The 12,300-nt window shown below is 40.3% G+C and overlaps 1 protein-coding gene across 2 annotated transcripts in view; it reads left to right on the top strand.

Annotated features, from left to right (window-relative positions):
• Window positions 1–12,300, top strand: part of LOC140198893 (ephrin type-A receptor 3-like) — a 289,537-nt gene that overhangs the window by 23,058 nt on the left and 254,179 nt on the right. The window lies entirely within an intron of this gene.

Here is a 12,300-nt window from a genome sequence, read left to right as displayed (position 1 = left end):
TAGCTTATATTTAGAATGAGCATCACACCAGAACTGGCAGAAGCTTTCGGGGCCTCTTTTAATAATGGGGCTTCAACATTATTATCAGGAAGGAATTTAAAGAGAACATTAACTTAATATAAAGGGTTATTTTATGAAGGTGTTTGATGTCTATATTAACCAAGCAGGTCAACCAAGGTTTAGCTTGAATTTGGTTAGATATTATTCTAAATGCTTCATTGAATCTATTTATACACATAATAATTTAGAAATTAAATGGTCTGGCTTTAGATATGTTCTCCATCTGTTCTCTTATCTTAGTCTTGAATTAACTTGCATGCACAATATGCATTTATCTCACCTATTGATAACTGGCACAGCAATCGTAACAGCCTGTCAGTAATCTCCCTGATACTGCGCGTCTTGGCAAACGTACCAGAATCCTGTATAACTCCAAAAGGACTATTGTCTTAAAATATACTCTCCTGCCAGTATTGAACTTGGATGCAAACAAATCTAGATACTAAAGCAAGCATGAATTGTTACAGTAGCTGGCATAAAGCTAAAGAGCCAGGTATGAAGGCTGACTCCTTGATTCATACAGTCAGGAGCTCCCTGTTGCAGTGCCTGGTCCTGGAAAAGAGCGGGAGGTCAGTTGCACCAACCCCCCCCCCCCCCGCCCCGATATCCTGACCCTTCGTACTTCCAGGCTGCAATATATAAAGGCAGGTCCGTGACGATCTGACCTTGTAGCTGGTCAGCAGTTCTCTTCACAATCATCAACTAACAATCAGTGCAATACAGCTCGTCCATGATTTCCAGGCAGCCATTTGCATCTGATCCTCACTAATAAGTTAAGGTTCTTTTTTAAATTAATATTAATAATGTAATTAATTTATGAGACACAAGTCTTAAATTTTGAACTTTGAACTTAAAAATAATAGCTTGTAATCTTTAAATTTATTTAAATGTATTTCAGCTCTTTCTGAATGACTGATCATCAGAGGCATTCTGAGTCAGTAGAAAATCTGCCAATAGCCTTCTGGGCGGAGAGGTTGTGGGGTATTAGGGTCAGCTGTCTAAGGTGGAGTTGCCTTTTGCAGAATGCTGTGTCTTACCAAATGGCTGCAGAAGTGATACCTGTGAGATATTGGAAGCCTCATAGTTACAAAGAGTGAATTCAAACTTAGTGATCCAATGAGAAATGAGCACAAAGCGTCGGTGGGCCAAACACACCAATGGGAATGTAAGCTGGTTACGGCATCACAGTGCAGATTGAAATCATCCTCTTACTCTGTCATTTGCTTATTCTCTGCCAGAAATCACTCCTTCTCTGTTCATGTTTTCCCATATTTTCCATCACTAGATCTTTTTTTTCTTTTTGCATACTTACAGAAGCACCTAAGGTCTGATTTTCTTACATTTCTTGCTAGTTTACAGACATATCTTGTTTTTCTTTATAAATTCTTGCTGAGTTGTAAAATGCTTGCAATGTTCAGGCCTACTGGTATTTCAGACAACTTCAGGAACCTCTTCCTTGTATTGAATACTCATTTCAATTTCCCTTTTCAGCCATGGATTGACCACTTTTCCTATTATGGTTTTGTGTTCTAAATGGGACAAACCAGAAAATGGGACATACCAAAAAATGGCATTGTAGGTAAATTAAACGTTGATGCAGAACAAACAGTGTTCGGAATCAAGATCAGAGATTTACTTCTTCTGCCAATTTGTCTTCTTTTCAACGTTATCTCATGCCTTTGTCATTTTAGTTACTATTCTTGCCTCCCTACCCCACACTTTTCTCTTTCTTCAGGATTCACCTTCTACCCAGTGACAGCTGTGCTCACAATTCCAATAAAGAAACCCTGTTAGGATTAGTATTTACTGTTATTATTTTTCCTATGCGATTCTTTTCAAAACCATTTTACGTATCTTTCTGATATCCTGCCATTTTTCAAACCAATTGCATGCAGTTTTTTCACAGAGTTATTTACTACCTTGATTTATCAAGGAACTGTATCAGTTGTTAAATCTCCTTTGCAGCAGAAAGCACAGAGAGGTGCTGTTATTTCAGCAACATCTTTTCATGCCTCAGTTAAGATGAACAGCTTTCTACCAATATGAAAACTATCTTCATTTAGCAATTGCGGCTTTGGATATTAACAAATGATTGAAGTCTAGCGTTCTTGTGTTACAGGAATCATTTATGAAGCAGATGGGTGCTAAGAGTAACTTTGTGACTCATTATATTTAACAGCTTAGTCAGCACTGACTGGTATGCACTTACTCTGGAGTTCAATGACAGAATCATTCAGGCCTTTGGATGGGTTTCAAGGATTATTTATAAACCCATTGCTTTTTCTTTCAAGCACTTGCCTTTCATAGAACTATAGAACCATAGAATACTGCAGCACAGAAAACAAGCCATTCGGCCCTTCTAGTCTGTGCCGAAACATTATTCCGTTAGTCCCATTGACCTCAATCCAGTCCATAACCCTCCAGAGCTCTCCCATCCAAGTACCTATCCAATTTGTTCTTAAAACTTAAGAGTGAGCCCCTATTTACCACGTCAGATGACAGCTCGTTCCACACCCCCACCACTCTCTGAGTGAAGAAGTTCCCCCTAATGTTCCCCCTAAACCTTTCCCCTTTCACCCTAAAGCCATGTCCTCTCATATTTATCTCTTCTAATCTAAGTGGAAAGAGCCTATTCACATTTACTCTGTCTATACCCCTCATAATTTTGTAGACCTCTATCATATCTCCCCTCATTCTTCTACGCTCCAAGGAAGGAAGTCCTAACCTGTTCAATCTTTCCCTGTAACTCAACTCCCGAAGACCCGGCAACATCTTAGTAAATCTTCTCTGCACTCTTTCAATCTTACTGATATCCTTCTTATAGTTAGGTGACCAGAACTGTACACAATACTCCAAATTTGGCCTCACCAATGTCTTATACAACCTCCCCATAACATCCCAACTCCTATACTCAATACTTTGATTTATGAATGCCAAGATGCCAAAAGCCTTCTTTACAACCCTGTCTACCTGTGACACCACTTTCAGGGAATCATGTATCTGAACCCCCAGATCTCTTTGTTCTTCTGCACTCCTCAGTCCCCTACTATTTACTGTGTATGTCCTACCTTGATTTGTCCTTCCAAAATGCAACACCTCACACTTGTTTGCATTAAATTCCATCTGTCATTTTCTGGCCCATTTTTCCAGTTGTTCCAGATCCCTCTGCAAGCTTTGAAAGCCTTCCTCACTGTCCACAACGCCTCCAATCTTAGTGTCATCAGCAAACTTGCTGATCCAATTTACCACATTATCATCTAGATCATTGATATAGACAACAAACAACAATGGTCCCAGCACAGATCCTTAAGGCACACCACTAGTCACAGGCCTCCAGTCTGAGAAGCAATCATCCACTACCACTTTCTGTCTTCTCTCACACAGCCAATTCCGAATCCAATTTACAACTTCTCAATGGATACCTAGTGTCTGGACCTTCGGAACTAACCTCCAATGTGGGACATTGTCAAAGGCTTTACTAAAGTCCATGTAGACAACATCCGCAGCCTTTCCTTCATCTACTTTCTTGATAACCTCATCGAAAAACTCTATAAGATTCATTAAACACGATCTACCACGCACAAAGCCATGCTGACTGTCCTTAATCAGCCCTTGGCTGTCCAAATACTTGTATATCTGATCTCTCAGAACACCTTCCAATAATTTACCTACTACTGATGTCAGGCTCACCAGCCTGTAATTGCATGGTTTACTTTTGGAGCCTTTTTTAAACAACGGAACAACATGAGCTACCCTCCAATTCTCCAGCACCATACCATGAAGCACATTTTTCTGAAGGACATTTTAAAACAAACCTTTGATAGGACCAATCTCTCATGACAATGAATATAGATTGTAGTGGCAGAGCCAAAATATTGCGAGAGGCCATCAGATACTTCCTATTTGAGTTTTCCTATTTTCTGATTGAAATTATAGTAATAGCAAATAATAACGATAGTGAAGAATAAGCAATATGTTGTGTTGTGAGACCATTAAGTTGTTAAACCAATGGAAATGATTTGGCAGAATGCAAAAAAAATAAGAAATATTGGATTTCATGCGGGACATTTCACAACTTCAAGACCCCCAAAGTGGTGTCTGTTCGATGAGAAATGTCCAAAGTGGAGATTTACATTGGACAATGTAAAGGTATACTTAAAAATTATTGAAGAAAAGACAGAAAATGTAGTAATGATGTTAACTATAGGGCATATGAAAATATGAGAGCTATAGTCCAAAGGGAAATTCAAATTGCCAAAAGGCAGGTTGAGAAGGATATTGCTGATAATGCTAAGATTGACCCTAAGAGATTTTTTCAACGTTTTGGTAGTACAAGAAAAATCAAGGAGTGAGTTAAGTGTCACAGATAAAAAATGCTGGTGAATGCAGCAGGCCAGGCAGCATCTCTAGGAAGAGATACAGTTGACGTTTCGGGCCGGGACCCTTTGTCAGGACTAACTGAAGGAAGAGATAGTAAGAGATTTGAAAGTGGGAGGGGGAAGGGGAGATCCGAAATGATAGGAGAAGACAGGAGGGGACGGGTGGATCTAGGAGCTGGAGAAGGGAGGGGATCATGGGACGGGAAACCTGGGGAGAAAGAGAAGGGAGGAGGGGAGCCCAGAGGGTGAAGAGCAGGCAAGGAGTTATAGTGCGAGTGACAGTGGGAGAAAAAGGAGAGAGAGAGAAAAAAAGGGGGGGAAATATATATATATATATAAAAAATATATTAAATAAGTAAATAAGGGATAGAGTGTGAAGGGGAGGAGGGGCATTAATGGATGTTAGAGAAGTCAATATTCATGCCATCAGGTTGGAGGCTACCCAGACGGAATATAAGGTGTTGTTCCTCCAACTTGAGTGTGGCTTCACCTTGACAGTAGAGGAGGCCGTGGATAGACATATCAGAATGGAAATGGGACATGGATTTAAAATGTGTGGCCACTGGGAGATCTTGCTTTCTCTGGTGGACAGAGCGTCGGTGTTCAGCGAAACGGTCTCCCAGCCTGTGTCGGGTCTCGCCAATATACGACATCCTTCCCTCCCCCCTTCTTTCTGCTTTCCACAGGGATCGCTCCCTACACGACTCCCTTGTCCACTCGCCACCCCCCCCCATTCCTTCCCACCGATCTCACTCCCGGCACTTATCCTTGTAAGCGGAACAAGTGCTGCACATCCTTACATTTCCTCCCTCACCACCATTCAGGACCCCAGACAGTCCTTCCAGGTGAGGGGACCCTTCACCTGTGAGTCGGCTGGGGTGATGTACTGCGTCTGGTGCTCCCAGTGCGGCCTTCTATATATTGGCAAGACCTGGTGCAGGCTGGGAGGCTGTTTCACTAAACACCTGCGCTCTGTCCACCAGAGAATGCAGGAGCTCCCAGTGGCCACATATTTTAATTCCATGGCCAATTCCCATTCTGATATGTCTATCCACGGCCTCCTCTCCTGTCAAGATGGAGCCACATTCAGGTTGGAGGAACAACACCTTATATTCCGTCTGGGTAGCCTCCAACCTGATGGCATGAATATTGACTTCTCAAACTTCCGCTAATGCCCCACCTCCCCCTCGTACCCCATCCCTTATTTATTTATTTAATATTGTATATATATTCCCCCAACCCTTTTTTCTCTCTCTCTTTTTTCTCCCTCTGTCCCTCTCACTATAACTCCTTGCCTGCTTTCCACCCTCCAGGCTCCCCTCCCCCACTTCTCTTTCTCCCCAGGCTCCCTGTCCCGTGATCCTCGCCCTTCTCCAGCTCGTAGATCCACCCCTCCCCTCCTGTCTTCTCCTATCATTTCGGATCTCCCCTTCTCCCTCCCACTTTCAAATCTCTTACTATTTCTTCCTTCAGTTAGTCCTGACGAAGGGTCCCGGCCCAAAACGTCGACTGTATCTCTTCCTAGAGATGCTGCCTGGCCTGCTGTGTTCACCAGCATTTTTTGTGTGTGTTGCTTGAATTTCCAGCATCTGCAGATTTCCTCGTGTCTGCAGTAAGTTAAGTGTATTAGGAATAATAGTGGGGTGTTAAATTATGCAGAGCAGGACACAGCAGATACACTTAACTCATATTTTGCTAAAGTATTCACCTGCAAAGATGCCACTAAGTGTAGAGAAAAATAAGGTTGTTTTAATTGACTTAGAGATCTTAGAAAGTGAGGTCCTGCTTCAGCAGAAAAGGATGAAAGTCAATAAATCTCCAGGGCCAAATGACACATATCCAAGGGTACTTAAAGAGGTCTGTGATTATATGTACAAACCCCTAACATGTACTTTTTAAAAGTCATTGAAAAACTGGTGAAATCCCAAAGGAACGAAAATGGGCTAATGTTGGCCCAGTATATAAAAATGATGACGGTACTAATGCTGGTAACTACAGACCAGTAAGCTTAATATGTATCACAGGCAAGATAATGGAAACAATAATAAAGCATTGGATGGAAAAGCAGCTGATAAGTTTAGGCAAGTTAGCAGAAAGCTAGCATGGGTTACTAATATGCAGGAGTTCTATGAAGTGACAACTAAAATTCACGATAACAATAAAGCGGTTGATATCATTTACTAGGACCTTCAGAAGGCTTTTGACAAAGTACCCTATGAGAGGTTTGTAGTCAAATTACAGCAGGTAGGGATTCAGGGTAAAGTGTGTGAATGGGTGCAGAATTGACTCGAAACAGAAAACAATGAGTTAAGATGAGAGGATCATTTTCACACCAAGAAGATGTTAACAGTAGGGTTCCGCAGGGATTGGTTTTGGAGTCGCTGCTGTTTTTAATTTACATTAATGATTTGGATAAGCACATAACAAATGAACTAGTAAAGTTTGTCAATTACACAAAATTAGGGGGATGGGTTGATAACATTCAGGCAGCAGAATCAATGTAGCTAGATCTAAGCACAATCTAGATATGACAGATAAATGGCAGATGAAAGTTAATGTAAATAAATGTAAAGTTTTACATATATGAATTAGAAATATTGGATATTAATATATAGTGGGAGGTCTTGAGTTAGGAAGTGCACTGTTTGAGAAGGATTTGAACATCCTGGTAAACTCATCACAATGAACATCTAGACAATGCACAGAAGTGATTAGGAAAGCTAATGGAGTGTTGGGCTATATAATGCACTCGGTGGAGTTCAAGTCTAGAGACGTTCCCCTTAAGCTGTATCATGCACTGGTAATGCCACGCCTTGAGTACTGTGTACAATTTTGGTCTCCACATAGTGTGAGGGATGTGAGGGCACTAAAGAGAGTCCAGGGAGGGGCAGCTAGACTCATTCCAGGTCTGCAGGGTTATGAACTACAAAGATAGATAGAAAGAATTAAATCTTTTTATCTTTAGTAGACGTAGAGACATGATAGACGGGTTCAAAATCGTTAAGGGTGTAAGTAAGATGGATGCCAGCTGCTACTTCAAAATTAATCCATTATCAAAAACACGGGGCCATAGGTGGAGACTGGTTAAGGGGAGATTTCAGACTAACATCAGGAACCATTTCTTTACAAAGTGAGTTCTGGACACAGGGAACAAACTACTAGTTGTATAGTTGAAAGTAGTACCTCAGAGACTTTCAAATCTAAACTCGATAGTTATTTCAACACACTATGTGAATAGGAATTTAGCAAGCTTTGTTGGGCCAGTTGGCCTGTTCTTGTCAAAAACTTTCTAATGCTATAATGTTCTAATGAGGTAATGTGGTAAGTAAAGCCAAAAATGTACAATCAGTAAGGGTTATGAACAGACATAACACAATGCCTGGATGACTTATGTCTACTGTGTTCCTTGAGAAATAAATATTAGCATGAGCATCTTTACTTTTCTTATAATATTATTAGTAAAAGCATTATGCGACTTTTTACATCTTACTAGCAAGTTAGTCAGAATCTTATCTTAATATCCTGTTGGGAAGATGGTTCCTGTGGAACTATAACACGTCCTCAGTATTGCACTGACGTGTCTTTACTATAGGGAAATACAACCTAATCGTTAATATGGATTAAGTATACGAGGGGTGATTGATAAGTTCATGGCCGAAGGTAGAAGGAGTCAATTTTAGAAAACCGAGCACATTTATCTTTCAACATAGCCCCCTCCTACATTTACACACTTAGTCTAGTGGTCGTGGAGCATACGGATCCCTTCTTTGTAGAAGTTGGCATCTTGGACCTCCAGAAGTGGTCCACAGCAGGGGTGATTGATAAGTTTATGGCCTAGCGGAGGAGCAGGGAGGAGAAGATGGCAGCGCGACACAGCGCGTGCGGCCGTTCCGAATGATATCGTATCTGTGAAGTAGGATGCCATGCACAATCCTGATTTGATAGAGACAGACGTGAAGAAGCACAGAGGAACATCTGGAGAAACTTCTGAAATGCCTGCTTTGCTGCCGTTGCTACTGTGCAATCGAGAATCTCCAGAGGGAAGGCCCCAAATTCTCAGCCTTGCCTATCGTCTGTTGCCGGGGCCGGGGTCGAAGCGCTCCGCAGAGATGGTGCTTGGTGCATTGGTGTTGGAGAGCTGGTCGGAGGCTCGGAGTTTTCGGACGGACTCGGAGTCGGACTGTGGTTGGATACTTCCAGGATGCTGCATTGGCAGGTTTGCAGCGCTGGAGGTTCACTGTCTGTGTGAGATGATGGGACTTTCGAGAGACTTTGAGACTTTACCATGCCCATGGTCTGTTCTTATCAAATTACGGTATTGCTTTGCACTGTTGTAACTATATGTTATAGTTATGTGGTTTTTGTTAGTTTTTCGGTCTTGGTTTGTCATGTGTTTCTGTGATATCATTCTGGAAAAACATTGTATCATTTCTTAATGCATGCATTACTAAATGACAATAAAAGAGGACTGCGTGTCCTCATAATCTAATCTAATCTAAGGTAGAAGGAGATGAGTTATTAACTTTAAACTTTCTGCATAATCACTCAAAGAGTTGAACTGCACGTGCATGTAACGAGAGCTGTATAACTCATCTTCTTCCACCTTAGGCCACAAACTTATCAATCACCCCTGCTGTGGACCACTTTCTGGAGGTCCAAGATGCCGACTTCTACAAAGAAGGGATCCGTATACTCCATGACCGCTGGACTAAGTGTGTAAATGTAGGAGGGACTATGTTGAAAAATAAATGCACTAGGTTTTCTAAAATTGATTCCTTCTACCTTAGGCCACAAACATATCAATCACCCCTCGCATATTTACATGAGTAGACACAATAATAAGTCCCTGGCGGAATAGTATACTGTAATTTACTTTCAAAATTCATTTAAAATAAGAACAGAAAATGGTGGAAGCATTCAGCAGGTCTAACCGTGTCAGTAGAGGAAGAAACAGTTAATATTTCAGGTCAGTGACCTGTCATTATTATTCCGTTTTTCTTACGTTCCGGGTTCCCATCATCTACAATACCTTACCTTTGAGTTAATGTTACTCATTATTTAATCTTCACAGGCTACATAGTGGTAAATTCAGAGTGGCCCTATCAAAGTGCGTGACGTAATAGAATATGATGAATTAAACAGGTTTGGCTGCTATATCCTCTTGGAATCTATGAAGATTGATTGTAGATGAATCATTTGTTCTTGCACTTAAAGGAAAGGTTCCAAAATTTCCTGTCTTAAGAATCAGTTTTTCCCCCATGACTCTATTTGAATCAGTTTTTTCCCCCATGACCATTAACAAAATAAGATGGAAGACCTCAGTTTCTTTCTTTCTTTCTCTCTCTCCCTCCTTCCCTCCTACTTTCTCTCTCTTCTGCTCTCTCTCTCACTCTGTCTGAATCTTTCTCCCTCCCTCTTCCCTTCCCCTCTCCTTTTTTTCTCTCTCCCTTGCTATTCCATCATACTTTATTTTACAGTTCAGGTAGCCTCTGACAAAACCCATTCTGTCCATGTCTGTTACCCTTGGAAACAGAACCTGTGTAATTTTCCTGGCTATCTCATGCACTATGGTCAGAATAGTTGTCTTCCTTCACCTCTGGAGCCCAAGTTCAAATTTTTCAGACAGATAGACGTAGATCATCGCTCTAGCAAAGGGTAAATCTCAGTATATTATCATTTCTGTTTGGCTCCAGGTGGAGAAAAAATCAAGTCCAAAACTATCTGTGATTTAGAAATAATTGCACAATGTGACACAAAAACACTTTGAAGTGGCTGGTCTGGGGATTGGAGCTGCCCTACTCTTGCAATTGTTCTTCTGAGCAGATAAAGAAGGTCATTGCAGCACTCAAAGGGAATTTCCAGATCTGACCAAATGCATGTCAACATCTTCTCAGAGTCTTTTCATGTAGGTGGTGGATGTGATTTTTTTTATTCTCCCTTGATAATGCGAAATTGAAATTGTTCCTCAAGGTATATGCATTAACACCTAAACTTGGGTTAATGCCAGTGCTGAAAGGTAAGTGCTGCAGAGATGTTAGATATTCATTAGCAGGTAAAATATGAGGTTGGATATCACATCAAATGGCTTTAGTTTAGAAACATAGAAAAACAGAAATCTACAGCACATTACAGGCCCTTCGGCTCACAACATTGTGTCGACCATTGACCAACTCTAGACACTGTCTGGAATTTCCCTACCGTATAACCCTCTATTTTTCTAAGTTCCGTGTACCTATCTAAGAGTCTCTTAAAAGATCCTATCGTATCCGCCTCTACCACCTTTGCTGGCAGTGCATTCCATGCACCCACCATTCTCTGTGTGAAAAACTTACCTCTGACTTCCCCTTTGCACCTACTTCCAAGCACCGGAAAGCTATGCCCACTTGTATTAGCCATTTCAGCCCTGGGGAAAAAGCCTCTGACTATCCACACAATCAATGCCTCTCATCATCTTATACACCTCTATCAGGTCACCTCTTGTCCTCCGTCGCTCCAAGGAGAGAAGGCCAAGTTCACTCATTCACTCAAGGTTTAACCTTGCAAAAGTGTGCTGCCAGAGATCGAGGAAGAATCAGCAATCTTTAATGTGAGTGTATACTGATTAGAAAAAGAGCTATGCAGTCACAGAGCTTATATTCAATCAGTGAACACAGGGTTATCAGCCCAGAATTTGTACCGAGAAACAAGTCACTCACATTAACTGTTGACCTACAAAAAAGATCATATCTACTTTGTACAGCACCATAGTGAGAACTTGCTTGATAGTGTCATGCAAATACTCCATGGCAAGTTGAATAGTTTGCACTGGAAATTCAGAGCAACTCAAACCTATAAGCCATTGAGAAAAATATCTGTCATCCAATTAAAATACATATCATTGGTTTAATAGTCCATTAAAACTATTTAAGTCTTCATTTCTGAGTTACATCAACAATAAAAACACTTAAATACAATTAAATATAAAACCCTTGGGACTTAATATTGAGTCTAAGATTTGTATTTAACCAGCCTTTCCTATTTGTGTCAGAACTGCCCAGATCTAATCTAAGATTATTAACTCTGCTCTTCTCACTCCACAGATGCTAACTGATCTGTTGAGTAATCCTAGCATTCTCTTTTACCTCAGATATGCAGTGATTGCTGTATTGTGGATCTCATAGTTCCATTTTTTCCTACTTTTCTCAAATATCTTCATTTCCCTTGTTTAGAGGGCACTGAACTAATTGTGATCCCCAAACAACCTTAGCCTCCACACTGTAACAAACATTCTCTTTATTTTCTCCTTCCCTCTCCTACTCTGTGACATTGAGTATGATTGTTTTCTCAGTATTCCATTTCAGATGAAAGGCTATTGATCAAAAACAGTGACTTTGTTTTTTTCTCTCTCCATAGACTACTCCCCAGTTTTAATTTTAATTTCAAATTTCCAGACTCTTCAGCTTTGTGCTTTTCAATGTTTAAAAATGAATCAAGCTTTTCAATCTGAAAATGGAAAAAAAGACTAATAACTTAGAAACATTCAAATAAATTGAAACATTAAAGAAAATGTAAAAATGTGATCTTATTAGAATGGAATTGGTTTATTATTGTCACATGATAACATAACAATAATTTATGCCTTCACTTCCAAGGATTTTGTAGCTCATCTCCTCAATATTATTTATTTACTTATTTTTTATTTGTACTGTTTGCATTCTTTTGTTTATGTGTAGTTCTTTTATTGATTTTATTATTTTTCTCTGTTCCGCTGTGAGTGCTTGCAAGAAAATGAATCTCAAGGTAGTATATATTGATACATATGTACTTTGATAATAAATTTACTTTGAACTTTTAACATGTACTGATGTACAGTGAAAAGCTT

Source organism: Mobula birostris, chromosome 6, assembly GCF_030028105.1.
Source record: "Mobula birostris isolate sMobBir1 chromosome 6, sMobBir1.hap1, whole genome shotgun sequence".
Taxonomy (NCBI): Eukaryota; Metazoa; Chordata; class Chondrichthyes; order Myliobatiformes; family Myliobatidae; genus Mobula; species Mobula birostris.
The sequence above is the reverse complement of the archived record's forward strand: the minus strand, read 5'-3'. Positions and strand labels throughout refer to the sequence as shown.